The sequence below is a fragment of the Bos indicus x Bos taurus genome, chromosome 6 (genome assembly GCF_003369695.1).
Source record: "Bos indicus x Bos taurus breed Angus x Brahman F1 hybrid chromosome 6, Bos_hybrid_MaternalHap_v2.0, whole genome shotgun sequence".
Classification (NCBI taxonomy): Eukaryota; Metazoa; Chordata; class Mammalia; order Artiodactyla; family Bovidae; genus Bos; species Bos indicus x Bos taurus.
The window spans coordinates 29820565-29838230 of NC_040081.1; the positions used below are offsets into that span (position 1 = coordinate 29820565).

The 17666-nt window shown below is 37.3% G+C and overlaps 1 protein-coding gene across 1 annotated transcript in view; it reads right to left on the bottom strand.

Moving 5' to 3' along the window:
- BMPR1B (bone morphogenetic protein receptor type 1B) overlaps positions 1 to 17666 on the bottom strand; it is a 448576-nt gene that overhangs the window by 221075 nt on the left and 209835 nt on the right. The window lies entirely within an intron of this gene.

The following is a 17666-nucleotide window of genomic DNA, read 5'->3' on the forward strand; positions in this document are numbered from 1 at the left end:
GTCAGAGACACTAATAAACTGCTTTAAAACTTGCACAGCCTCCCAACCAGCTGCACAGCAACGCCCACACTCCTTAGCAAGGCACACTTCACCACCTCCCATCCAGTCACATCTCCCTATCTCTGCACAAGCCCAGGCAAAGACTGTGATTAGCAAATCTAGGCTGAATCCGAGACACCTGGGGAGAGAAAGGGCGAGAAGGAAAGAGAAAGGAAAAAATAAAACAATCCAGGAAATTCTGTTGTGCACCCTGGATTGGGGAATTATAATCTCCAATTTACAAAGGATGTAATTTAAACTCAGAGAGTAAGAGAAATAGCTAACATTACAGTCAGCTAAGAAGGACCCCAGATTATATGGACCTTAGAATTCTTCAAGGGCCTGGGCTCAAGCACGGGAAATATAAAGCTTCACCTCTTCTTCGTGCTCCTTGTTGGTTTTTGTTTTTGTTTCCTTTTCCTTTATTTTTAACTTCTATCTGAATGAGAAGGATTAGATACCTTAAAAAGTGCTGATTTCAGGCAGAAATACTGGTTTTGAGCTTAAATACATTGTTTGTCTTGGAAACTTGAGCACTTCGGCAAGACACAGGGATCCTGAGCGTCCTCTCCTTCTTTCATGTTGCTCATTTCACGTTTCCTTATGTTTCTCAACACGCCTGTTCTAGAATCTTTCAGAGTGATTCTGGTGGTGGTGCTGTGGGAACTACCACCTGGTAATGACCAAGTCACTTGAGAAGGGTCTGAACTGTAAGCACCCAACTACAGTTAAGAGAAGAGCAAGTACCTGGTCTGACAGAAGAAAAAAAAGCTTTGACCAGGAAGAGATTTAAGGAAAGAAGTTTGGAGTCAGAAAGTCCTAGATGAACATCTGGTCTCTTCCCAGTCTGGTGTGAGTCACTAGACAGGGTACTTGTTCTGGCATGTAAAATGCCTGTCTCACAGGATTGTGAGAATTAAATAAATTTGCATATGTAAAGGACTTAACACCTAAGAGAAGTCAGTAAGTTGCAGCCAGGGGTTCAGTAGTAGAATCTGAATTTATAAGAACTCAGAGAAGCCTTACAGCACACTTGTGGTTCAGGACTAAACCCACCAACAGCCAGAGGGGCTGCAGGTTGCAGGCGGCTTCATTCCTAGGAACAGAAACTGCAAGAAGAAACGGTGCTAAAGGAGCCATGACAGGCCATAAAATTCAATCAACTACACCACCCTTGGCTATTTGGCTGGCTGGTTCTATCACACCAAGGCATGTGATCTGACTTCAAAATCCTGCTTAGAACAAGACCATTACTTCAGCTAACACGTGTGTACTAAATACCTACTCTACCCCAATCATGGGGAGGTACAAGGAAAGCAAGAATCCAGCCCTCAAGGACTTTACAATCTAATCAAAGATTAATTCACCTGAAAGACAGCCAGCCACCAATTAGCTCAAAAAAGCAAACATCTGTGAAGAATTGGGACTGTTCTTTAAAAATGGACTTATTCCATACCAATACTCCTAATCAAGTTATACCAGCAAATATTTCACTTTATTCAGGTTGTTAAAGCTACCTTCACTTCTAGATAAGCACATAAGCAGTGTTAAGCCCATCAAGTAAAATTTGCCTAAATAAAAAATATTTGTTATAGGGGTTCAAGAAAGGTTATATTTAAAATTTCTTCCCAGATTTATTCAACATATCTATCATTAAATTTCTCATTTTTGAGTGACAGTAATCAACCTAATCACAATAATACACTGATTATGATGCCATATTTTTTCTATTAAAGTCAGGACTGTTCTCTGAATTTGCACTTTTGCATACTATTATATAAACTATGAGTTATAATCTCAAATGACAGCATTTGAAAAGAAACAGCATTATTTAAGGTTGGCTTTTTTGCTTGACTAGAAACTTTAGTAATTGAAGTTAAAAACTAAATTCATAATTCATAATTTTAGGCTATTGTTAAATATATGTAGTATAAATTCAATTCTTGTCACTGAAAATTCAATTATATGAAGCTTATTTCAAATTTGCCCCAGTCCCTTCTGTAAGAAGCCATATTATAAAGCTTTCTGCAGATCAATTTGTCCTCTAAGTATTAGATGTCTCATTCATAAAAATGAACCCTCACATCAACCTAAATGATATCTGAACTAAATGGCAAAATTGATAAAATTTAGAATTACAATTCCCTGACAAATTCAAGATTTGACATTTTTACAAGCCACAATTTTTCTTTTTCACTAGCAATCTGAAAAATATTTTATATTCTTTCATTGATAACAAAGAAGCTGTCAACTCCCACTCAAAAAAAAATTAGTGATGACAATGACAGTCTAAAAAATAGGAGTTTGTTGCTGAAAGGGTCATAAGAGGTAACTCTAATATACGCATCAATATTCCATGGCAGCACTCACTTCTTTTAGCAAGGATTGTACATGATTAGTTGTGAAATCACTGTTCTTTTAAGAGCATAAGTTTATAATGAGACAGGGAATTATAAAGGATATTCTTCTAAAAATTTTCCCATCTCAAGAATTTTGATCTCTCTTGTTTAAAACACTCTGCAGAATTTTACAAATCCCAGGAAATGACATTATTCCAAGTTATTTATTTCTTTTTACTATAAAAATAGACACATGGAAGTTATATAATTTGTCACTGCAAACCACAGTCATAAATTATTATTCAAAGAGAAAAAGGTTAATAAGGCAGAATATGTAAGGAATTTTTCAGGTAAGCCTATAACAGTTAAATTTCTCTATTAAAATGATTTATTTTTGCTTTATTATTATTCAGATTAAAAACAGATATTATTTTGCTACACATATATAACCCATAGATGTTTAATCAAGATATTTTTTCACATCACACTAGATTCTTACCTTTATAAGTAAAAGGAAGCACTATTTTTTGATAGTCAAGGAAAATATTACTTGATTTTCTGCTTAAAGGCTGGAAATAGAATGTTCAAATGCTGAAAAATCTGGTATTTTCGAAATAAAATTCAACTGAAGAGACTCTAGATCTACTGACACAAACTGCAAATCAATTTCTCATTAATTCCATGGACTTATACAGAACAAGAGGTAAAGAAAAACCTCTTTGCCAATGTGCTAAATGGCGGTCACTCCTGTTTTCCCCAGTTGTATTATGAAATGTTCCAAACAGAGGCCCATGTCATTACTAGATCTGTTAACAGTTTCACAGCTCAGAGTCTGGCTTCATTTGTTAAGCATCAAGCTACCCTATCACTTGTATAGAGCTGAAAAGGTTGTTATGGTTCATAATGTAAAACTCACAAAAGTGCACAGCTGCTGTTCATATTAAGGAAGTCTGTTATAATAATGATGTCACGGAAAAAGGCTGGAATCTATTTCATGTACCAGACAGTCATTCAATTTCTCCAGTCAATACAGGTATACCAGTTGCACCATAAACACGGTGGTAGCATTACAATAAGTCAGAAAGTTCAATATACACATACAAAAAAATCACCGAGGGCAGGTAATTAGGACCTATTTATAGTTCTGCCTTCAGAAGCTTCACTTACCACTGGGACTACCCAAAAAATACACATGTCACCATCTAACTGCCTGACACCCTATTGTGAATCACAGTACTTTGTAAAAATTACAATATAAATCATTAGGCTCTTGATGGACAGTATACAAGGTCATCTAAACAAACAATTTCTCTTTAGCTATGACCTGTATCTACATAGGAAGTGTGATGAATTAAATCCTGGCCTTCAGAGAAATGCAAAGTAACAATGCATTATTAATGTTAAGAGCTAACCTATGAATTTAAACCCTGCTACCATTTGCTTTGGCACAGAATGTCAAGCTTCCGACCATGGCCGAGAGAAGACACCATGTCAAAGTGCACTCTGGTTCCCGTATTTCAGTGTTCCTATACAACAAGACGGGATTTCCCTGGTGGCTCAGATGGTAAAGCGTCTGTCTACAATGCAGGAGATGCGGGTTCGATCCCTGGGTTGGGAAGATCCCCTGGAGAAGGAAATGGCAATCCACTCCAGTACTATTGCCTGGAAAATCCCATGGACAGAGAAGCCTGGTAGGCTACAGTCCATGGGGTCGCAAAGAGTCGGACACCACTGAGTGACATGGCTATGGCTATACAACAAGACATACAAACCATCTTCCAAAAGAGAAATTTTAAAGTAATTTTAGAGATACATGAATATAAAATAGTTTCTACTTTATACCTCTGTAGCATTTTAATGATTCTCATGAAATTACAAATTAAAGAAAAATTCTAAACATCAAAAGTACAAAAGATAACTATTAAAATTATTTAAATGCTCTTGAGATAAAAACAGAGCAGATGCCAAACATTGAAAAAGGCCTAAATTCTAGTTTAGGGCAAATGTGCCACTAAGTACTTGTTTAATCTTAAACAATTCGTTTAACAGCACTCAATTTCAGTTTCCTTTACTTTAAAAATTAAAACCACGAGAAATGACAGTATATAAAGTTCCATTTTCCCACATTAGTATTTTTCAACCAATAGGCATCAGGTATGGGAGGACCAAGGAGAAGGCAATGGCACCCCACTCCAGTGCACTTGCCTGGAAAATCCCATGGACGGAGGAGGCTGGTGGGCTGCAGTCCATGGGGTGGCACAGAGTCGGACACAACTGAAGCGACTTAGCAGCATGGGGGGACCAAGCATCTAAATGATGATGGCTCAACCGTACTTGTCCATGCAGGGCACTGTCCTATACACTGAATGCATTAATTCATTTAACATTTAAGCAAACCTATCTGTTACATACTATTATTATTGCCCTCATTTAGAGGTAAAGACAATAAATGAATTCATTTAACACTTAAACAAACCTATGTGTTAAGTACTATTAGTATTATCCTCATTTAAAGGTAAAGATAAGTAGGAAAGAAGAGTAAACATTTACATCCATGCCAGCTGATTCTGGAGAAGGCAATGGCACCCCACTCCAGCACTCTTGCCTGGAAAACCCCATGGATGGAAGAGCCTGGTAGGCTGCAGTCCATGGTGTCGTGAAGAGTCAGACACGACTGCGAGACTTCACTTTGACTTTTCACTTTCATGCATTGGAGAAGGAAATGGCAACCCACTCCAGTGTTCTTGCCTAGAGAATCCCAGGGACGGGGAAGCCTGGTGGGCTGCCATCTATGGGGTCTCACAGAGTCGGACACGACTGAAGCAACTTAGCAGCAGCTGATTCTAGGACCAGTTTTTTTCATGACCATACTTGGTTATTCAGTCGCTAAGCTGTGTCCTGACTGCATTATACTGCGATATTCTTAGGAATGAAGAGGTTTGGCTGTTTTAATTTTCTAATAATAAGGAAAAATAAAAATTTAAGAGTGGAAGGTTTGCTGACTGAAGATATTACAGTGCTTTAGATCACAGCAGCTCTACAATAGACTACAATATGCAAAGAAAGTATTAGATAATCCCTGCTGCTAAGTCGTTTCAGTCGTGTCCGACTCTGTGCGATCCCATAGACAGCAGCCCACCAGGCTCCCCCGTCCCTGGGATTCTCCAGGCAAGAACACTGGAGTGGGTTGCCATTTCCTTCTCCAATGCATGAAAGTGAAAAGTGAAAGTGAAGTCGCTCAGTCATGTCCAACTCTTAGTGACCCCATGGACTGCAGCCCACCAGGCTCCTCCATCCATGGGATTTTCCAGGCAAGAGTACAGGGGTGGGATGCCTTCTCTGTGATAATCCCTAGAGCTCCTAATTAGTTTTATTTCATCCACAAAACGCAAACATGTTCTCAATATTACAAATAAGACCATATCATATGGACACACTATCCTATGCCTGTAACTCTTAGGCAAAAATCCTTAACATCTGCTTATATCTGGAGTTGTACTCTGAAGCTAGAATTCAGTCCAATAATGGTATGCCATAAAGTGACAGCAACAATTAAATTTGATATTAGCTATAAGATGACATTTAAACATGGTATTTGTTGCATATAACTACAGCTTGAAAATGAAATGTTTCAAACATGATTATTTATAAGTGAAGGCGAACCCTACTTATTAGCATGAAAACAGTTTTGTTTAATTTACTATCTATTGAGACTTGCTTATTTGGTTGGTTAACAATAAGTAAGCAAAGAATAGTTTAATCTCAGTGGCATGAAACATAAATATTCATAAATTCTAAAGCTTAATGTCTTGACAAGAGTGTGAGATAATCACAAAATTTCCTACATGTTCCCAGTCATTTATGGTCATTAATCAGTTAACTTTACAGATAGAAAAGACCTTACATATTTTTTTTTACTAAAGTGGTAAAATACAGAGAGTCTATTCCTCTATTTTAATAGGCCTCAATAGCTCTAAAATCTCTGAGAATTCAAACTCTTTCCTTGCATCTTCATGCAGCTATGAAAATAAAATTATTCTGATACCATTTAAATTCTTTCCTGCCACAACATAAATACACATGACAAAGTATGCAAGATTAAAAGAAAAATCCATTTATCAGCACCAGCGCTACATAAAAACCAATCCTAGTCCTCCCACTTTTTCTCCTTCTGAAGCAACAATGATAGGCAGGTAGACCTCAAATTAGACTTGCTTGTCTGGCTTCTAGTCCCTCGCCTGTACCTAAGCACTCTGTAATCAGAGAACTCCTTTCACAGTAAATAGCCCCTATACAAGGTAAGTGTGGAAACAGCTTCTAAATCATTTGAAACATTTTCGGCACAGCTGGCAGAACACCTGTTAATATTTGAAAGTAGATGAGTGATGTTTGAAACACAAAACAATAGAAACTAAAGGACTGTTCACACAACTTTCACTGCACACTTTTCAGACAACTTTAAATATACTCAAGGACTTTGGTGAAAAAGCAACAAATTACAGTTAGGTTACCATTTTCATATTCTTCTTGAAAACAGAGATCAACCCACTGAAACTAAGCTCCCCAAAATGAATTGTTACTAGGTCAACAATCTCACAGATGTGAGAAAGTCCTATAAAATGCTACTTTTTCTTTTTTTTCAATTTCTTTATATTGCCTATACCATCTGCTAACTCTCACTTTAATTTTTAACCTTTTTAAATATCTAAATATATTTTACAGCTAAAAACGGAAAATATCTAGAAAGGAAGTATTACCTTTACTATTTTGAACTGCTAAATGATTACTCAAAGTTTGTAACCAGCACTTTTTAGTTTTTTTTAGCACCTGTAGGAGAACCCGGATGCACATTTCACAAATAAAATGTAGAAGGTATATAAATAAAGAACCTAGTTGAACTTTGAAAGACTTTTCACCAAAACAAACAAAAAATGGCTTCAATCATTAACATTTAAATATTCAAATGAGGTATCTGACTTTTTACCAATGAGAACTCATTTCCAACCAATCAATAAGCATTTATTGATTCCTTATAATGTACCTACTACCATGTACCTCAAAATTCAGATCAACTTTTCTGCATGGAGTTGGAAAAAACAGAAGCAGAGAAATCAATTTTTAAAATCTGTGCTAAAATTCAGTCATTTGAGGATAAAAGCCTTGGAAAGGATTGTGAAAGTGAGAATAAATTTTAGGGGTTACCTCTGGAGACCAACAGAGGACAGAGTAACAGAGCTTGGTAATACTTTCAATTCAAGGTAAAGCAGAGGAACAAGTTTGGTGCAATTACGTCAGTCTCAGTGCATAGCTAACAATATGGTAGAGAAATGCTGAAATGAGTGATAATCTAAGCTGACTAGCAATCCAGTGGCCCCACAGTAAATCAGCCTATAGATATTGTACAATTGAGTAAATACTATTTCTTCCCAAGTTCAACAACTGTGACAAAGACAAAAAAAAAAAATCTTTAAGAACTTCAAACTGGCAAAACTACAGAAATTTTTATCACCAGGAATTATGACACATTGAAAATACCATAAGCAATGTTGCAGAAGCCTGAATTTATAAGAAGTCAGGTGGAAAAATTAACCAGACCCAGTGTCCCATTGTATCTTGAACAATTCCTGCTTTGTTAGTTCATAAATGTTTGATTTTTACGTCACCATAATGATAACACCCACATGCATTAGTATTGCTGGTTTAGTTCCTAGACACACACAAAAAAAGGGTGAGTAGTATTAATTTGTAATAGTATATAATTCAAAACAAACAACTCATGTTAAAGCACTGACCACACCAACTAACTAGAATACTGTTGAAATTCTCCAGGTCCTTTCACAACTGCTGCATTCTTTCAACTGTGGCAAATGTATCCTAAAATGGTTTTGGCTTTAAAATGTGTTAAACCAAAACAAGATACTTTCCTAATTAATATCTGGAAAGTTATATCAAACTATGAAAATAAGGAAATATAACCACTAAATCTAAAAACTGGAAAATAACAAATGAGGTTTTTCACCTCATATATACCGAAGTGTGTTAGCAACATGCCACCTGTACTGATGGTTTCCATCAAGAAATTAAGAGAAAATAAGAAAGCTGTGACGAGATAGCAAATGTTAGTTATCAGTTTGCTTTGGATCTGACTTTAATGAATAAAGCTTATGAAATTTACAAACTTGAGAAAGTCAGGAAACTCATACTACCTTAATCCAGGAAAACTTTGCAAATGTGCAAGTACAGTGGACCCTCAGGCTGACTTTCAAACTGATATTTAAATTTTCATGACAACCTAATAACATCACAGACCACCAGCCTATCCAGAACTATCACTTCTATGTTGAAGAGTTTAGTTATTATCCTGATAGTGTTGGTTACTCCCTAATTATGAGAACCATAAAAATTATTCTAGAGGAAAGGAGAAGTGAGGGAAAAACTCAAGTTTGCAGTTACAGTTCTTTGTGACTCACATACACAATTCTCAGTCTATCACTTTAAGCATCTGGTTCCATCACCAATTTCCGTAATCCTTTGCTGAAAGTCGGTGATACTCAATTTAGGATGTCAGAGTCCTAAGAAATTTTATTCATCAAATGGTAAAGGGAACACAGTAACTAAAAGCTGAGTTTATGGAATCAGGTCTGGAGTCCTGGGTAAAGCTTAAAAACTTCTCTTTGCCCTGCTTTCCTTCCACAGAGGGCAGAGGTAGAAAAGAAAGTTAAAGTGACAGTCGCTTGGTGGGGACCAACTCTTCGCAACCCCATGGACCATAGCCCACCAGGCTCCTCTGTCCATGGAAATCTCCACGCAAGAATACTGGAGTGGGTTGCATTCCCTTCTCCATGGGACCTTCCCAACCCAGGGATTGAACCTGGGTCTCTTGCATTGCAGGTGGATTCATTACCATCTGAGCCACCAGGGAAGCCCCGTGCTTTACAGAGGGTTTGGCATATGGCAAATGTAGCTATTATTGTAGTTTGTCTTTTGGTGCCTAAGAATCCACAGCATATTATCTCCCTATGTTTGAAAAGCTATCAATTCAACATAGTGAAGTGAAGTTGCTCAGTTATGTCTGACTCTTTGCGACCCCATGGACTGTAGCCTACCAGGCTCTTCTGCCCATGGGATTTTCCAGGCAATAGTACTGAAGTGGATTGCCATTTCCTTCTCCAGGGGATCTTTCCCACCAAGGCTTGAACCCGGGTCTCCCGCATTGTAGGCAGACGCTTTACCGTCTGAGCCACCAGGGAAGTAACATTCAACATACTCCAATCCTAAATTCCGAAGACCAAATAGAAACTTTTAAAAACCTAAGTGATTCTGGACTGGAATGGATATAAGTATTTCTTCATGTTTATCCCACTGTGTTGTGCTGTGCTTAGTCACTCAGTTGTGTCCAACTCTTTGCAACACTGTGGACTGTAGCCCGCCAGGTTCCTCTGTTCACGGGGATTCTCCAGGCAAGAATCCTGAAGTGGGTTGTCATGCCCTCCTCCAGGAGATCTTCCCAACTCAGGGACGGAAACCAGGTCTCCTGCACTGCAGGCATATTCTCTACCATCTGAGCTACCAGGAGGCCCTTATCCCACTAGATGACTACAACTAAAAATTCTGAACATCATCTAAAAAGGCACATAAGAAGACTATGAAAAGTACAGCGGAGATGACTAACTAGGGACCTTTGGCCCCAAAGGGAAGAATACAGCTTTGAGTTTCCTAAATTTCTTTCTGACTCACATATCCTAGACTAAGGCAGCATTATCTTCAATGCACTCAGGGAACCAATATACGAGTGAGAAATGTATAGTCACAGATTGTGGCTATAGATTTCAGCCTTTATGGGACTACTTAACCTACTTAATTAGTTGCTCAGTCTGTGAACCTTCTGCACATTCCCACTGAACGTATTCTCTTTTCTAACTGCCCAGAAAGATGATGAGATGGTCTCTCTTCCATCAAACAGTCATGCCTGACTCAATTTAAACACCTGAAAACTAATGAATTTGGCTTATTTTTGCTCTCTGGTTTTCATTTTCCCCATACAGGTGGAGTGTGTTCTAGCCCTAACCCCTTTGTTCCCAGGAAATCCTGTTCACAAATATTGTTTAAAACCCAACCAAAGAGAGGTTTTACATTATTGTCATTATGAGATAATTCTGTCAGTTATTGCATTTCCTACCTGGGCATCTGGATTTAGGACTTCATTCAGCCCAGATTTTGCTTCATATGGATTAATCTCTTTCTAATGCATATACAGCATCCATCTCAACTTTCATTTCTTGTTCTAATTTCCCCTATTTGATTTTTGGCCCTTTACAAAATAAAAATATTAAACATTTGCCTTTATAGTAAATGTACACAGACTATCTAAGACTTACTAAAAATAAGCTAGAAAAAACATGCATAGGACTCAATCAAATAACAACTTTGCTCACGCCTCAGACCATGTTCCAATCTCAGCTCCCTCACTATCCCATGAAACCTTTATCTAGTCCAAGAAGCTTAACTCATAACTTAAATTTGACCTTTGCCCTTCCTCCAAACCACCATGTGCATATACATGTATGTGTATGCTATACTTTTAAGATAAAAATAAGCCATTTGTATACTATGCTTTAGCTTGTTTTTCCTAATTATTTCATGTTTTAAGTCTTGTCCACCAAACGAAATCACAAGCTTACTGAACACAGGAACTAATCAATCATATTATTAACATTTTTCCTTCACTATAAACAGCATGGTGGTACAACACAAAGCAGTCATCGATTTATTCATTCAACGCATGACAGTGAATCACTGCTAGTTAATGTGTTGAGGGCTGGGGATAAAGAGGAAAACAGAAGGCAGTATCTGTCCATAAAAGGTTTACTAAATACTGAGAGAGCCATGAAAACTTTTATATTGAGATTCAAATCAGAGATAGTCACAGCATTATGGGATGACAGATGGGAAGTTCCTAACTCTGCCAGGGAAAGAATCATAGACAAATCTTCCCTTTAAATAGAATCATGAAGATAAGTAAAAATGTGCCAAGAAAATAAGGAGTGCGAATGACGTTCAACTAAGAGGAAACAGCAAGTGCAAAGGAACAGAATCGTGAATGAATGAGCAAGCAGATAAACTGAAGAACCATAAAAGATTCATAGGCTTTAAGTATAGGACTGGAAAAAGTAGTGCCAAGTGATGAGGACATATAAGGATCTGGGGAAGTTAAAGGGCCCTATATGTTACAGAATGTAATCCTGGAAGCATTGGAGGTCAGTATTCCTTCTGCTGATGAAACGGTAGAGAATTTGGAATGGGATAAAGTAGATGGATCTGAGAAGTTATTTTAAAATATAACTGAGAAACAATGAGTATTTGAAATAAGGGATGAAGCAAATGGAATGACAATAAATGAAAGTAATATAATATGAATTATCATGAAACAATAACTGTATGAGAAGAGGGGAAGCCAAGAAAAGGTTCTGTGCAGCACTGACATTTAACATGAATCTTTACTGAAAGTCGAATCCATTCTCAGTTTGTGAATAAATATTTCTTCTATCTTGAAAACTTCAGTTTTCAGTGTATAAACAAGAAGAAACAGGTCAAGATTAGCATTGTAAAGCCTAAACTGGAAACCATGTTTATCTATCTACTGATCTTGGAATGTCTTTCAAACACTAAGTCTTCAGAGATAACAGAATTCCATCTCCCCCACCGAACCACCCCCCAACCTGTCAGAGTGAAGGCATAGCAAACATACCTGTTCATCAGGTTTTCTTTTGAAATGGGTACAAATAAAAGCAAGGCAGTAAATAGAGTCTCTGTTGCTTTTTCTGTCCGGCCTCTACACAACTTGACTTCTTGCCTTCACTAGCCCCCACCTTTGCCCCCTACCCCAGATTTCAGATTACTGCTTTAACACCTTAACTAACCTCTATGTGACTTGGTTAGACATATGGCGAACTGCCCGTGCATAACTTGCCACACAAAGTCATTTTAAGGCTTCTTCCTTAAAATCAATGATTTAGTTACTATGAGATGAACTATCATGGCAAATCTGACTTGCTTTAGATACGAATCAGATAAACAAGCTGCTGATAACCAAAGTGTAGGACGTTCTTGATGATTTATGCACAGTACATCCACTTCAGGTTCATTCACGCTCTTGAGCACACTGAAACCTAGTAAATAAATAAATAATTCAATGTGATGTTCACGCTACATTTCAACAATGCCAACAACAACATGCATATGAAATCTAAAACTTTCACTCTACTACTGGAGGCAACATTACTTTAGAAAGGTAAAAGCATTTGCCTCTCAAATCATAGGCCAGTATTTATCTATTTCGTTCATCCTCATAGCCTGTGAGTATCTGCTCTATCCATGTGCTATGCCTACACTGAAAAGTATATGAAATCTTGCATCTTCCTGGTAAATGACTGCCAGTAACTGAAAGAGAACAGCACCTACCCACAAGCTACCATCTCATGGTTAAGTTCTCAGCTCTAGTACCTCCTCCCTGAGAGCTCTTTTAATACTCTGGCTAAAATAGCCCCTCACACATATTCCAGTCATGGCTCTATCCTTTCAGCTTGTTTTGCTGTGTACGTAACAAATAGCCTTGTTGTGAGTTACACTGTTACTCTTAGTACTTACTTTGTGTGTGACTACTGCTATGGACTGTAAGCCTCTGCAGAGCCAGAGCATCAGTCTTGTTCACTGCTTTAGCAGCAGTGTCTAGAATAGTGTCTGCCATGTGTTCAACAAACATTTGGTGGCCTGATGAGTCCTTCCAAATCCACAAACCACCAAAATATTAAAACCCCGCTCTAAATAAAATCTTAACAGAAAAGGGCTTACTTGGTACCTCTGTGAGTTCACAAGACCCAGAGAGATGTATAACCAGACATTTTTGCTGTTTAGTCACTAAATCATATCCGACTTTATGTGACCCCATGGACTGGGGTCACATGAGCCCATGTCAAGCTCCTCTGTCCACGGAAGTAGAGTAGGTTGCCTACTAGAGTAGGTTGCCATTTCCTACTCCAGGGGATCTTCCCAACCCAGGGATCGAACCCATATCTCCATCATTGTAGGCAGATTCTTTACCATGAGCCACCTGAGGAGCCTCCAACCAGACACTGACAGGCTAATATAAACAGATTATTTTTCATTTCAGCTTCTATCCAGTGTGGACAATAAGAATTCAGTGGCAGTCAAATGTTACCTGCCCTTTGAATAATAAATAGTCAAATTATCTCTAAAATGAAGAAGGGAGAAAAGGAATACAAGGGAAAATAAAAGTAATCTTCTCACTGATAGAAGCATAAATAGCACAGTCAGGAATTAAAACACAAACACTTTTTTTAAATGTTATTCAAGCTTCGGGTTCCTATTTTTTTTCTGAGTGACTGTGGTTCTTATCTGAGCACACTACATTGCAATAGATAAAACAGAAAACGTGGTCTATATAATTTGCTCCTCTGGAGGTCAGCAGCATGTTTGGATCAAGTAATGTGAGGGCTCTGCTTAATACCATCATAAAATGTAAAAGAAGAAAACTGAGATAAGGTACACAGAATCTTGCAATATCTTACTTCCAAAACGTGATGGATGAAAGCTCCATTTTCAAAATCTGTTTTCTAAAAGAACCCAGTATTAATTGCATGTTGATGTATAAAGCACACAAAAGTTGCATTTTTCTCTACTTTGGATCCCAAACTCTTAGTTCTGGAAGTGTAGCCCATTGTACGTAATTCCCAGGTCAGAGGTGCAGTAGACAAATTAATTAGTCTATTAAGTCTCAGTCGTATCCTGGCACTGATGTTTAGGTTAGCACCTTTAGCAACAAGTTTCTAATGCTTAACTATGCTGCCATTTGTTCCTGAGAGAAATTAGGAATGAAGGGGGCAAAAAAAAAAAAAAAAAAAACATAGCTGGGAAAAGTTCCCACTGACCTAAAGGCAGAAACATGTATGTGAGTCAGGGGTAGACTGATGTATTCATAAAAAGGAGAAAAACTCCAGTTGATTAGCTCTTGCTATTTTAAGTGATTAGGAGAAAAATAAATAGCTCCATATCGAAGTGAAATTTAAACAGCACTTAACACTCTACGAAATCAACCTAAAAAAGATGATAATTTGCTATGACTTAGCACTAAAGAGAAACCAGTGATTTTATATGACAAATCTCTGAAGCATTTCATGGGAAGATTAAATACTTGACTAAATATTTGTGGATGCTACAAATGACAGAAATGAACCAAATCATATATTTGAAAAAAATAGACCTGAGTCACAAAACACACACATGGGGAGAGGGAGAGGACAGGAGGGAGAGAAAATTATCAGTTATCTTTCATCTTACAGCCATTCGCTACTGCAAGGTGTATCGAAAAGAAAAAAAAATGTCAGACATAGTTCAAACTTCAGCAGTAAAAGCAAAATTTGTTGATTATCATAGAGCACAATAAAATACCTTTACACTGTGTAGGAATTTTCTTTTCTCTTAAATTTTTCCTCTTTTATTCAATGGGGTTATGGTGCAGTGGAGTGTTTTCACAGCATCAACGATCCAGATGTGTGTAAGATATGAGGCTCTGAAAGTTGTATGCAATAAGAATTGGGTGCCGAGACTGTCTCAGGTATTTGCGAACAGTAATGAGAAATGACACAGTTTACAACGACACTGTCCTAACAAATGTCTGTTACCTATTGAGCAATAGCACTATCTTAGAACCGGGATACATCTACACTAAAATGATGGTGATGACTAGACCGTTTAAAATCCATCCAGAATGCTGATTACTGAAAAGTCAGTCAGAGTAACTATGTCTTACATTTTCTAAATGTCCTATTATTTGGGCTCTATGAAAGCTTAGGTTCATCTAATTCTCCCCAGTTACAGTGCTATTAAATCAAGGATTATTAAAATCTATAGTTACATCTCTTTTTTTTTTTTTTCCTTTTTTTTTTTTTTTTTAAATTTCAGATATACACATGCTCCCCATCCTGAACCCTCCTCCCTCCCCCCTCCCCATACCATCCCCCTGGGCCTTCCCATCTCTTGTAGTTTTTCTTCAGGAAGTAATCAGATATATTCAAATAGAAAAGAGTTCTAGAGGTAAAAAAAAATGTTTATATTTATAATAGCAAAAAGCTAAAACAATGTAACGTCCAAGGGTAAGATACTGAAATAAATGGTGATATGATGGAATATTAAGAAGTCATTGACTATCATGCTTTTGAGGTAAATTTAATGGCACAAAAAAATTCCTAGATTACAGCAGGCACATATTGAAAAACTGTTAAAGGAAATAAAAATGCAGTGTACAAAACCTATACAAAAACTACATGCATAATTTGACTCCAATTTTAATACATATGCACAGGCATGCAAAAAAGAGAAAATAAGACATAGCAACATGTTCCCAGAGGTTATCTTTTAGTAGAACTAAACACAATTCTAATTACAAACATATATTGCTTTTATAATTAGAAATGAAGATATAGTAGCCACTACGATTTTTTGCACCAAGTAGAGTTGACCACAGTTGAAGATCATGTTCCTTGTATAAGTCATCAGTACAACAAGGGGAGGGAGATCATTAAGTGATATCTTCTCAACCACTTACTAGGACCCCAACTCCAAGTCCACAAACAAACTCCAGTAATATCTTTGTCCCAGGTATGATTAATCCCTGTTCTTAAACTATTTCATCTTAATATGTGTATGAATCAAAAGTCTACTTATCTTTGAGATGTATTGTAGAAATGCACAGTATTTATCTACGGTCTTGGAATTTCTTCTCTGAGGCCAAAAAGGAGAATGTGTGTGTGTGTGTGTGTGTGTGTGTGTGCATTTGATAAGCTCATCTCTTTATGACAAACTACACTAAACCTGCCTCAGATATGTAAATGAATATTTTTACAAGTGCTGCTGAAAAGAATCCTATCCTTCAAATTGACAGTTTCCCAAAAAAAGGGCCATTTTATTTTTTTTTCATTTATTTTTTTTACAATATTGTATTGGTTTTGCCATAAAAGTAAGTTTTAAATAGCACTTTGAATCAACTCTGCCAACTTTTTTAAGTGTTTAAAAAGATGCAATTACTCCCTAGATTCTGCTTAAGATATAAAATTATTTTATGGGCGAAGTCCATTCCAACATATCTCTTATTGACACATTTTTATACCATCATCTATGTCACCTCTAAGCATCTCCTTGTAAGTTTTATTTTCATCCTTATGAAATTAAAGCAAACTGCACTCCTTTGTGCTCTGTGTCTGTGGTTACTATGGTAGTGACCTGAATTGTGCACCCAGGATAACCCTATTTGGGGCAAGGGAGAGAAACAAGAGACCAAAAGAATGGAGGACTACATTCGGGTAGTGGTCAGCACCTTTAAACAATTACTTTTCCCTTGAAACTGCCTTTGGCCAAAACCTATAAAACTATGACCTGACCCTTCAGCTTCCTGGCATAAAGTACTTAGCCTTATGATGTGAACACCACGGAACTGGCAAGATCAGCAAACCCTTCCCTTGCTCTTTAGAAGCATTAAATTTTAAATCTCCCATCCTCAAAATTTCCACCTCCAGCTCCCCCTAAATCTAGTCAGGCCCTGGTTCACAGGTTCTAAAGACCAGACGATGGAAATGCCACGTGGTGACTGAAAGCCTTTGATGGAAAACAGATGAGAGGACACATCGCCCAGCACTTTAAAGTCTACAGCTCTCCTTCACTGTCTTCCAGGATCTCACAGAAGGTGACACATGCAAAAATTTAGTACTTTTTCCACCTTCATAGGTTATCTCAATTGTTAAAAGGGGATTTCCTTGAATATTTGCATCAAGTGAATCAATGGTTTGAGGTATTTTTGAAGTTTTCCTCTCCTTAAACAATATCCTTTACAAAGAAAGGCCAGCAGATAATAGAAAAGCAGCAAATATGACTGGAGGGTAGAAGATGCGTGAGGGGTACAGAACTTCACCAGTCAGTCCACCTACTCCTCAGTTTCCCCACAGGGCTCCTCACACACCCTTCAGAAAGCTAGAGTCCTGAGGGACACAATTTGAAAACCAGTTAAGCAGATCCTGCCCTTGCAATCACCAGGTTAATATTCACAATGTTGACTATTCCAAAAGTCCATGACACATATTATTAAAACTTTAAAAATCAGAAGAGGTAACTTAAGTTTTTCAACAATATTTTACTCCATTGTTATGAAGAAAATTATGTTACAATGGCATTCGTAAATCTTAGACATCATAAAAGTAACAGGCCCAAGTTCTTAAA